This window comes from Homalodisca vitripennis, chromosome 2 (genome assembly GCF_021130785.1).
Source record: "Homalodisca vitripennis isolate AUS2020 chromosome 2, UT_GWSS_2.1, whole genome shotgun sequence".
Lineage (NCBI taxonomy): Eukaryota > Metazoa > Arthropoda > Insecta > Hemiptera > Cicadellidae > Homalodisca > Homalodisca vitripennis.
The window spans coordinates 131,512,265-131,524,991 of NC_060208.1; the positions used below are offsets into that span (position 1 = coordinate 131,512,265).

At 32.6% G+C, this 12,727-nt stretch overlaps 1 protein-coding gene across 1 annotated transcript in view; it reads left to right on the plus strand.

The window, feature by feature from the left end:
* Nucleotides 1-670: 670 nt before the first annotated feature.
* LOC124354746 (sodium channel protein 60E-like) overlaps nucleotides 671-12,727 on the plus strand; it is a 748,213-nt gene continuing 736,156 nt past the window's right edge. The window contains exon 1 of the mRNA XM_046805417.1: nucleotides 671-738. The gene's annotated coding sequence lies outside the window, so the exon portion shown is untranslated. The remainder of the gene's footprint in view (nucleotides 739-12,727) is intronic.

Consider the following 12,727-nt stretch of genomic DNA (forward strand, 5'->3'; position numbering starts at 1 on the left):
CAGGCTTAGACACCCTTGATTAGAAGGTGGCAACTTCTAAAAGGACCAGTTCACAGAATTTAGAACAATGACAATTCAATGATAATACTAGGGCCGACCGTAGAATCGTGCTTTGAACATTTGCTCCATTAAATCTCATGTTTCCTCTTTCATTTCTATTGTTTTGCTGTTATGCAAGAATGCCTACTTGAGATTTATTGAGTGGACATAGGATTGATTGAATGTGGAATAACGTAAGCACAACTAAATATACGCGTATGTTTTCATAGATATATTCCAATAAATGATCAATAGAAGGTAGGAAACATAAAGTCTTGTCTTTAGGAAATATGTTTTTCTTTATTATTAGTACATTTATATTTTTGAAAGATGTAATGAGTATTTCACACGTAAATTGTATTTTTAAATTCTGAAGTCATCACTGTTACATGAGAATAATGAATACCGTTGAATCACTGGAGAATCACTCGTGTTGATTTTTTTAATGGGTGTGAAAAAGGTTGCCGAGGTTAGCCTATCTGTCGGAATCCAAATTAGGCAAGTATGATAAAGTTTTAATTACTTTGTGTGCTCATGAGTGTGTGTCCTGGCGGTAGGGGGTGGGGGTGGTTGCAGGGGTGGCGAGGGGGCTTGCGTCACTGTTCGCAGTCCGGCAAGCTTCAGTGTGAGTCCGCGTTGGTACCGAGTGCGGCCGCGCCCCTCGCCTGGATTCTATATATCTTTACAACATTTCATCAGGTAATTTCTGTAAAATCCATCCACAGCACTTTTTCCCTCTGCAAATTTTTGCAAGTTTGACGGTCAATTATGTTGTATAACTTGCATTGAGAGGTTTCCAAAACTCGATTTATATTTGTTAATAAAACTCGCGGAAGATACCACAAAAGTGTATCAAACGTTCAAAATAATAAAATTAAAATGTTTTCCTTAATAAATTATAATTTTTTGTACCTGAAATGGACAGTAGAATCAAGAAATCATGTATTGATTTAAAAAAATTGTGTTTACGTACTTTGTGTAACATACACTTAATTTTAATATAAACCATAAATATTATACAACTCTTACAGGTTTATATAGATGACTTATCAAGAAGATTATCGGAGGATCAAATCAACAAGTTGTTCTCCGATATGCAAGATCTAGCCGTGAAGTTAAATGTAGAGCGATAGCCGTCGTAAACATGTCGTTTGATAGACGAAAAAGGTTTTTAACTTTGATAAATCTTCAACAATAGCATTACTCCTCTTGAAAAATTGTACTGAAAGTATAATAGCTTTATATAAATCAAAAAAATTTATATAAAAATAATGCACTGTAAAAACGGCCACATTAAAAAGAAAGATTTGTAATCTGTATAAAGTATTAGTTTTAGTAGAACAGATCCGTTGATGATTGCCGAACTTAAGAAAATTTAAATATATGCAACTTCGAGTCCACGAAACTCTGTTGGACTCTTGTAATAATCATATGACTTTCTTAAAATACTGCACTAGAGGGATTTATGAATATTAAAGATGCAAGGCAAAGGCAGCACTGCTCTGACGTCATATCGACCCGACTGTCAGGAGAATGACGTGGTGGTTTCGTGAGCCAAGAGGTGACGTAGTTTTAACCGGTTTGTACAAAAAAGTATCAGTAACATATCTGTTTTAATTACTTATTCAATGGGAGTCCTGTTAGTTTATATACACTAGTATGCAACTGATCATTAATTATCTGATATATTAAAAAGAACGCAAGGATTTGTTTCTCTTTAAGAGTGGCAAAATCTCCTGCGGCAGGTTCTTTTTAGCATTTTAAACCAAATTTAAAATAAAATGGAGGACTTAATTGTTAATACATTAATTTTATGAATGACGGTTAAAACTTCAATTATTATTAAAAACATTTGTCGTGCAATTAACTTAACAGTCTGGTTTTATTCAAGAATAAATACATAATTCAAAAACCATCTTAATTTATTTGGAATTTTTATACAGTTTAAATCAACAGTTTAATATTAACACACCGCGCTGTTTTGAAACTTCTCCTTTATTTAATTCAAGACTACAGTTTAAAATAAACCTACAAAAATATAATATATACAACATTACTTACAAAAAAAAAAAAAAAAAAAAAAAAAAAAAAAAAAAAAAAAACAGCTTTGATATGTATCAAAAAGCATTACGGCTTTCTACAGCAATGAAATTTAGAAATAACTAATTTATATCTCCTTAGTCATTTCAAATATTTATTGAATCTTAAAACTAAGATTCTATAAGATTGATTCTAAACAGCATCAGGTGGGCTTCTTCTAGTCGTGTTTATCATTAAAAAAAATTGATTAGAAGGTCAAAGTTTTGAAGTTGAAGATTTATGACTCCGAAGTGGGCGGGAAAGGTAAGCAAAGTTTATGACCCGAGGCCCCATTGATCCTGATAATTAGGCGCCGTGTCCCCGCCATCTCGCGGGATCGATTTCGATTGTCAGGCGTTTGGCACTCAATGGCCATGGCTCACTCAGAGGTCGATGTTCTCATTTGAGCATTTTATTCAAAGCCTTACTTTTGAAACAGATTATTGGTGACGAGTTTTCGACAACTATTACCGCTCTTTCAAAACTATGAAGTGTACAGTAAGTTATGTTTCAAATATTTCCAAAATGTGCAGAGCCAAACATTTTTTGATGCAATGTATATTTCAAAGGTATGGTATGTGGCATACATGGTAATCTGTACTGATAGTTTACAAGTTATTATTGCTGGTCAAGTTCAAACAGAGGTTACAAGTTCTACGTGGATACAAGCCATTTAGATATTGGTTATTTGATAATTTGTTTACTCTGGTGCAATAGTTAAATCATATAAAAAAAATGTTAGTTCCTATACAGTGAGTAGACGAGGTTGGAAGAAGGTAATTCACAAACTGTTTGAACGTTCACGCACTGAACCCGTATCCAGCTGATACTTCTTGGAGTCTCGGTGAAATCCAGGATTTTTAATAACCCAATACAATCATAAAAAATGTCTAAATTGGCCCAGAAGCTAAAATCAACTATACGAGTAGTCCTTAATATGTCACTCATTTAGAACGTTTTCTACCAAGAATAGAAACAAACCGGTTATAAGATCAGTCAGGGAATGAACATTAATTCTGCACATTAGCTTGAAGAGTATGATACCACTTGGTGTAGGAAATAAATCCACATCCAGTTCTCACAGTTTCGACCTCTCCAGGTTATCGAAATACTCTAAAGTTCAAACTCTATTACATGTTCCTAATTTTTAATTTTTTTGTAGATTAACCGCTAATAAATATAGTTTTCCGATGAAGACTATTATTGTCTTTTGATGAACTTACTAAGATGTGTGTAATAATCTAGACTCATGCTGCCATGTCCATTCAAATCAAGGACAGATATTGCACGCAATATTTAAGCCACAAAAGGCTCCCGAGCTGCCTACACCTGTGACTTCATGCATTCTGTACGCAGAAGCATTGTATAATAGCATTAAACTGTTCTGATTACCAAAGTACAAATAGGAATAATCAAACTTAATTCCTCCTCATTAAACATGATCTAGAACTGGGGATATTGAAAGAGACTTTGCCCCATATTGTATTTTTAATTGAAACGAAGAATGAATCTTTTAATTCTTAAGTTAAGTTCTTCCATATCGAGAATGGCTTTTCATCGTAACAATGTTCTGTCAAAATCTTGCTACAGTTATATGAGTCACGCAAACCTTAGCTTACTCAGTGTAAAAATGTAAAACATCGTGGTTGAGTGCAGGAAGGTCTGAGGGAATACGGTATTCTGCTGCAAGTGCGCGCAAGCGCGAACCCGCCACAATGGATGCAGCTTTTGTCAAACCTCGACTTTGGCCCAGAATAGAATCCGAGTGGTGACATGAAATCTCTCACGTTTACAGTCAACGTTTATGGTATCTCTCATGTCTCGGCGAGGATTTGCAATTCTTCTAATAAAATCTTTTCTGATTAGATTTTTCGATATGCCGACATGGTATAATACCAACTTCTCTGTTGTATAGATTTGTAACTGTAGCATACTCTCTAGTAGGATGTTAAATCGATGAAGCAACGCTTAAGACTCTGCGCCTTCTTAACTTTTTCAAGATAGCGAAATGATTAGTTTAAGTTTCCTAAAATATATTACACTAAAAGTAAAATAATAATTGATTTATTAACTGCAACAAACACTTCACTACAAATACTTATTGACGTACTTGAAATATTTTATCTGGTATCCTAGGTATTCAGAATTTGTTTCCATTTTCTGTAAGTCATAAAAGGTTTAGTTACGTAATTGAATGCCACATTCTAAGATAAAAATAATGTAGGAAAGATACTATATATTGAAACATATTGCTATCAATACAATATATAAAGAAATTTAATACCGTATACATATTTCTTCTGGCATTATAAAAACAGATAGTTTTCATGTGTAGCTCCCATCTGAAATATAAAATTAAAAATACTTAATAGTTTTAAAGGTTGATCTAAACTGTTCTTATGAAACTGTTAACAGCAGGTATAGTATTTTAATATATATCATGTATATGATAATTTTAGAAAGAACTTGTTAGCATATAAGTGGTTTGTAAAAATAAAATTTTAAACAATTTAACTTTAGTCTATGTAGAGGTTTTATATACACACACACACACACACATATATATACATGTGTGTATATATATACATTTACAAAAAAGATAATTTTTCAAATTGTAACTAACTTTTATAGCGAAATTTTATTGAATGTATAGTTGTTTTTATTGACTCAACAATGATATAGTAGATATTATCGTGTCAGTTTTGGTTCTAATAATTTAGAAACCGTGGTTGAGGGTCTGTTTAGGACTGCAATACTTTTCCAAGAACTGGTTAGTTACAATATTTTCAGTAACCTCAAATTTATTAACGCTGGAGATTTTCAATCAAGATTTACATTTAAAGGTTTTTGATGGGAAGGGGAGGTGAAGGAATCCTGGAATCTAGAAAGTTGCTTATTTGTTGAAGTATTATTTATAATTATCATATAGAGTACTTGAATTCTTACTCAATTTTCAAATCAAAATAGGAACCACTTATAAACTGTTGGTTACAATTTATATTATTACAATACAATTGTACGGTAATATTTTGTTACAATCTGTGTTAGATCGTTCTTAATGGGCCACTTTCTACCCTTATGACTGTTAATACTCACGATAGCCTTTATAGAAAGGTTTTTATTAAAACAACATTAAATAATCCTGTATTTTAAGTGCTGCAAACACTGGAAGTACGAACACGCCATTTCCTCCCGAATTAGACTCAGAGTTTTATTTGGTTTCTGTTGTACGTTTGACAAAAACATTCGATAAGGTTAATATATTTTGTACGTGAGTTGCGGCTGCTAGAGTTATTTATGTTCTTAGAAAAGACGTGCATAATTCATTGCAGAATAAAGATTGGCCTTTCCGGCTTGTCAGAACTTCTAGAAAGGGGATGGGAGGTCTGTAAATTATTAAACACTTTTAACTTTAATTAAAAAAAGCTACCCTCTTTGAGTGTGATTTTGCTAAAAATGTTTGGAAAACGGAACATTAGTTAAGTAGAATAGAAGTTTAGAATTTTTGCGTATGTATTTGGATACAAAATTGCAATAGTAGAAACACGTGCCCATGTAGCTATGTATTAGACAGAGTGTAGTGGCTATGGCTGTAACTTATCTATTTAAAACAGATACTTGGTTGACTGACCTACGCACGTAAAACCCGCTTTCCTAAAAGTTTTAGAGAAGTCCCTCCGCTAGATTTCGATATCAATTTTTCAGAATTAGATCTTGATAGAGTATACTAAAGGTTTATCCACCTACGGTCATACAATGGGGGCTAATGTATAGTTCCAGAAAAGAACTACATCAATCGATTTCCTTAATACAATTTACCAATTTTAGTAAAACCTATTTATACTAAATTGTCTAAATGTATTAGGAAAAATATGAAATATTCAATGACTCAGCAACACTATAATTTTTATTGTGCAACATTATAGATTAAACTAAACAATTTAAGCATTTTATAATCCAACATACTGCACAAAATAACTTCTTTACATATGTTGGTAATACTGGAACATTGAAGCCGTGAATTATTATGAAGTATCTAAGAATTTGGTAATTTGTGACTTCAATTTGTTATTTTTGTCATAAAAATACTTACAAATAAAACCTGTAATAGTTAAAATTTAACTACATTATAACTCTTACTTAAAAAGTAAAAGATTTCCTATGGTATGACCAATAGATATCTGAGACCCTAAACTATTATTCTACAACTTTAGGCAATACCCTTTCTCTGGATTTGAAGGTCCATTTGGTAGAACTTACTTTTACAAGAGTACAGAATACAATTTAAAACGGAAGTCATGGGATGTCTTTAATTGGTTGAAAAAGTCTAAAAGCATCTGTCCAAGGACAAGTGAAGGTCATTATTGGAGATCTGCAGTTTCGCATTCCATCCTATCTTGCTATACTGAACATGAAAGATCATGGACCTCAAAGATGTTATCAGGCAAGTTTACATAGACTTCGGGATTTTCGGGTAACAAGATATCCCTATTTATCAACGAGTTCAGTTAACACATCCTTGGATAACAACTCAGAACTTGTTTAGCGTGTTAGTAATCCACGTGTGGTTGGTCGATATTCATGTCTAATAATCCTAAAAAGTCTCATTATACCAGGCACGAAAACACAAATAAGAATGTTAATATTTATAAGAATATGTTTGTTATTTTGTAATTTATCTATAAAAACGTCTCTATACATATTTAGAGGAACCTCTTTCTCGTTGTCTGGCAGATATAAATTTCCAACAAGGATGCCCTAAAATATATCCTAGACCAGTTACAGACATTAGTAGAAATCTATATATACTCCTACATCTGCAATTTGCTGTGTAACAGAGTTCTAAGATACTTGGGATTCAAGATTGTTACCTACGGCAACCCTTAATTGATCTACAATTACACTGCTTGTTCAATTGTAAAAGGAAATATGAATCCCTAATGTCTATTTTTCTTCATGAGCTGATAACAGGAGTTTGTCAATCTTTCTTGTCTTCAAGGAAGGTATCATAAATACCGGGAACTGCGAAATTAAAAGAATAACTTAACCAAAAATCTACCCCTTCAAAAAGGGGCCAAATTCCACAATTCTGTATAGTAGCTAGTTTGTAGTGTATAAAAAATACATTATACGAACCACGCTTGAAATCTACAAATATTGCGTTTGCCACTTCTGCTGCAGTCCGCACAAATGTTGAATTAAAAACAATATTGTCAATATGAACTTTATTAGAGTTATTATTAAAATTTCCTAGTAACTTTGTTCAAACAATTCTCTAATCATTATTAATAATATCCCATTTTACATTTACATTTTATTTATTTTTTCCTTTGATTTTATTAATAAGCATTGTAAATGCAAGGAATATTTTCCTAGGTAAAATGCTTTTATATATCACGAAATTGTTGTTATAGTTTTATTGATTTAAATGTATCTGTCATGTTAGCTCACTTTCTCTAGTTTTTAGGAAATGGTGGCAAATTAAACACGAGAATAACTGTTGAAATTAAACATGAGAAAAGTGTCTCATATTTTAGGTATATACAATATTTGCCTAACCAAGGTCTTTAAACACATAGGGATATACTGCTTTATTTATTCTTAAATTTAAGGTCTTTTTATTCACCATTTTGTGCCCAGAAATAAAAAAATGCGGCGTCAGTGTGTATCTAACTATGGCAAATTCACCCGCATTCATACAAAAGTTGGATGTTAAAACTTTAGTACGTAAACTAATTGAATACAATATTTTGGAAATTAGTATAATCTACATTTTTGAAGTAAAATCTCAATCAAAATCAGTGACATGTTCAAGAACTTTAAGTTACAGATGTATACATTCCTCTATACTCATTGCAGTTATTATTCAAATTGCCAATGCTTCGTAGATTGCTAATATTCTACTCTTTAGTGCTAATTTGAAATGTCTGAAAGTTTTCTTGCCCCTCACTTAAAAGGCAAATGGATTTTTAAATATGTAATATTTAATTTTATTTTGTTGGTTTTAATTCAGTGGGATAAATAAGTTTTGGATGTTAAGAATTGACTTTTTTTAAACAATTTTGGGGCTTTGAACTAATTTTAATAATAGACTATATTGCACCCCTACCCCCAATTAGTAGCTTTTCGTTGATGGCTGTTTTGCTGACTTTGGTTTTACGAGTTCCTAGCCCTACATAATAAAAGGCAAAGCCGTAAATTCTGAAGTGTATTAATCCTCCGGGAACAAGAAATTGGAAACTGTGAAATGGAGGGGAGAGATTTATACTTTTGCCATCCTCCTACCTAATACAAATTTCAACTAATAAATTTTTCTTAAAATAAATGATAGTTGTGTAAATAGTACATTTAAAAATCATAAAAATCCATTAAGAATAAGGTAGGAGTACACTATACTATGTATCGTGTAAGAAGCTTTGCTGAGGATGCATGAAAAACGTGCACACTTGTTAAAATGTCGCATGGTTATATTTTTATTTCTTTACAAATCAATTTATTCTGCGATATTGTCGTTGCCACCAAGGTTACCATGAGACTGGTGTAAAAGGTTTTGCTAACGCTCAACCAAATCCCATGGAGTGAAATACACCATCATGGACTGAATGTCACCTTACACCGTACAAAATTTATAGGCCAGTTTGCTTTTGTGATATCGTGCAGACGGAAAGGCAGATATAAATAAATTAAATAATTTTCCAGACCTTTTAGTTATAGACTTCACTAGCATTCCAATTGGTATGTTAAGATGATGAACTATATAATTTCAATTCAAATAAATATGAAAGTGAGGTTCTACACATATATAGATTGTATATATGATTTTTTTAAATAATTTATCAGAAAATGAAACGTAATGGGTTCGTAATCCAGCCCTCTTATACGATGAATAGCATAAAGCCGTTTTGTGGTCGAAGGGAATCATTGTCACTTTAGTTGGCACTCGGCCAACCAGCCAGGCACAAATACAGAGATATTCGATGAGAGCCGGGAAATGGGTAGAGTTTATTATAGAGATAAACCCAATACTGAAGTATATTTCCCGTATTTATTCTCATATCAGCTATAGTACAGTGTTGCGGTACAACAGCTCTCGTATTTTAGATAAATATTGTCACCCGAATATGGTGAATTTATAATGAGCATTTAGCTTATAAAAGGAAATTGTTTAGAGATGGCGTAGTTTTATGCAGATAGCGATATTTATGAGAAAGTCGTGTTGGCTTTTCATGCGCTATAAATTATCAATAATGAATAAAAGTGAATGTTATTGTGAATGTTTCTACGCTTCTAAATAAAACTTGGTTGTACCAATGCTCGTAGCGGTCGAATGAGGTGATTTCTCATAATATTTGTTTTCATCATAATCTAGAGGTAAGGGAGTGGCATTCTAACTGAGGGGTCACGGATTCAATCCCTAGTGAGGTTAATACGAATTTGTAAAAGGGTTGAACATTTTTATTCATTTATTTATTTTTCCAACGGAATTACACCAGTAGTACACATAATAAGTTAAAAAGAGTATAAACGATTAATAACACTAATTATATTTACATATATAATTAAATAAAAACAGTGTTAAAAATAAATAAACAATAAAACAGCGAATAAGTCATAAATATAAGTAAGTTAACAAATAATCAACAAAAAGGTAAAAAAACAAAGACAATAACAAATAGTTAAATATAAAAACGAGCATCAGTAATAAATGTGTGCTGTATGATAAGAACTAAATAACAAATAAGTGATAAAAATATGACAAATAACCATAAGCAAAAATAACAATATATAACTAGCAACATGCAAGAAAAGATAAATCACATTTTCTAATATACATGTTTAAAAACGTTAGTTAATATGTCGTTGTCGTAGTAATAAGTTTTCTTTTTAAGTGTACTTACGTAACTATGTAGAGTAAATTATATACTTCAACAGGAATGCACCTTCTCTAATTCTAGTTAATTATTTAATATCCATTGACTTATGTCCACAAAGCGGTGTCGGTTTGTAATCAGTTTAATTACTAACACTGTACAGTCTCGCTTATTCGGCCGTCGAGTACCCTATCGGAATTTTCTGTTATCATACACCGGTGTGTTTTTCTATGGAAACTTTAAGATCTTAACAGAGTTTTTCTTTTTTATTAAGGGATTTTACTTTTTTGAGTCAAAATGATGTTTACATTTTGATACTTAGATTCATAGTCTTGTTTTTACCCTTATTTCTAAAATTTATTAAATCGGCTGTACATTTAGCCTTTTCGTCGTCAAAACCTTTCCATATCGCTTAAGTGATACTCCACTGCATAATGAATAGTTTATCAATGTCTCCAAATATTTTGTATTTAATACTTATTGTTATTGAGTGTTTTTGATTGATTAGATATACTTAATTATGTCTCCCATTTACAAGCTACGTTTTTATCAGATCAATGGTTTTGACTTACTAAAACTTTTTAAAGTGATATACAGCTTCATTCAGTTGTTTTCGATCACTCCTCACTTACAGTATTAGTTTTCAAAGTAATCACTAATATTTTAAACATTCTAACTCCAGTTGTTGAAATTAGCGTGTTGTTTATTTGCATTAATTGTTTTACCAGCCGTTTTTACTTTTCTCTGCCACTAACATTTATTAATATATGTAGATCTAAGCCGATAACACTTCTCCTAAGCCGGAATACGTACCGTATGGAAGTGGTTTTGCTGAGCCAATATTAACACGCACGCATGTTAGTAAGTGGTTAAGAAAGGTATTGCTTTGCAAAGGTCAGAGTCGCTATAAATGAAAATATCCATCAGTAGCTGTAGATTGCGTTGATGAGATGTAAGGCTAGTAGGGTGCGGTGCCGAGATAGGCTGTGCATATAAGAGTAGATTGGTGCTATTTACCAGACTGCAAGGCAGTAGGGGACACTACGAAAGGTCAGAGGTCTCGAGTAGGTCACTGGTACACGTTTATTGGAGCCAAACATTTCTATTGTTTACGTTATCTTTTGACCATCCCGAGTATTCCTTAGAACGGCAACAGTGTTTACGATACTGTAGAAGCTTATTTTGACTTGTTATAGTGCTATAATCTAACAATATGTTAACCGTTACAAGGATGAGTACGCTAAATAACGTTTCGCGCAAGGTCTTATCAAGACCAGGCTTCCTTGAAGTTTTGCATTTACAATATTGAAACTCTTTAGCTAATTACTTTTTCGAGATATCCTGCGGATAGGCAGAGAGACAATCAAATAATAAAGGAAATCTTCTTTATGGATAGGCAGAAGAAAACAATACTCAAGAGTGGTAGACTCAGCCAAATCCCATGCACAGTTATGAAACTTAGTCTTGTCCATGTAGAAATGAAGCTATTCCATATATATTTGGGGTTTTCTATTGTCCAACTAAATACCATATAGAGGCGTGTACCATACCAAATGCCACATTACCCACGAGGTTACAAGTACAATTTTAAGCCTATAGCTAATTTATTTTTCGAAATAACTTGCGAAATCAATTATGACAGTAAAAATACAGAAACAGTCTATTCTCAACATATCACCCTGGGTTACACGGGTTGCTATCGCCCAGTCAAATCCCATAGATGAACATGGACTATCATCATGTAGAAATGATGATTTACATAGTCATCGTGCAAAATGTCTATATGGCAAATGTTTTTCGAGATATTTTCGAACAATTAGGCTACACTAACTTTCCACCAAATCCATCGTCATAGAACTCAATCCTTACGTAGAATTTAATTTTTATGCAAAATTCAAACAGATATGTCTATGGGAAGATAGAATACAAATTATGTTATCCATCATAGTTTTCCTTCGTTACAATCGTCTTGATTTAAAGTGTAAAGTTGAGAAGATAGACAGACGTTGGTGGAGGGATATTGGGGTGTGACACTGACCTTGGAAGTAGCGAGACAAGGTATGAATACATTCACATCACCAACATTGCTAAATTGTTTGGGAATCCAACAGGTACGGCGAGAAGTGTAGCGGCGGAGGGGATCTTTCCTGCAAACATCATGTAATTCCATCATCCTACTCTGTACTGGCACCACAGGTGAAATCGTGCTCACAACCTTGTGAGTCAACTACAGTATAATACGTCGCGTTTTAATGATTCCTCGTCTATTTTAGGAATTCTAGCACAGAAAGAACTTAAAATTAACTCAGAAATTCCTACTTAACTAAACACCGAACAATGCAATGTTCAGGATTCTTGTAGGACGAAAATGTTTAACTATCCAAGATTTTGAATTTTAAATATTTAAGTTAGCCACGTTTTACTGTATTTTTTTTAACAGCAAATGAGTATCGTAGTTCATTTTACAACATTCTTTTAAAGATACATTATTTAACATTAACTTGTGTCGTTCTTGTAGGCCTATTAAGAGCCAAATTTTGCTCACTGTGATCTTATACATCCCTTAATCTACTCGTCACTTCGTATAGTGCTAAGCATTAATCAAATCTGTTAATCCAGAGAGGGATTGCTTTATCTTAGTAAGTACAGTTAAATGCTCCAACTTTATTCTCATGAACATCTATTGATTTTTCATATTTTGATGGAATACGTAATGTAATAGTGGACACCGCACATGT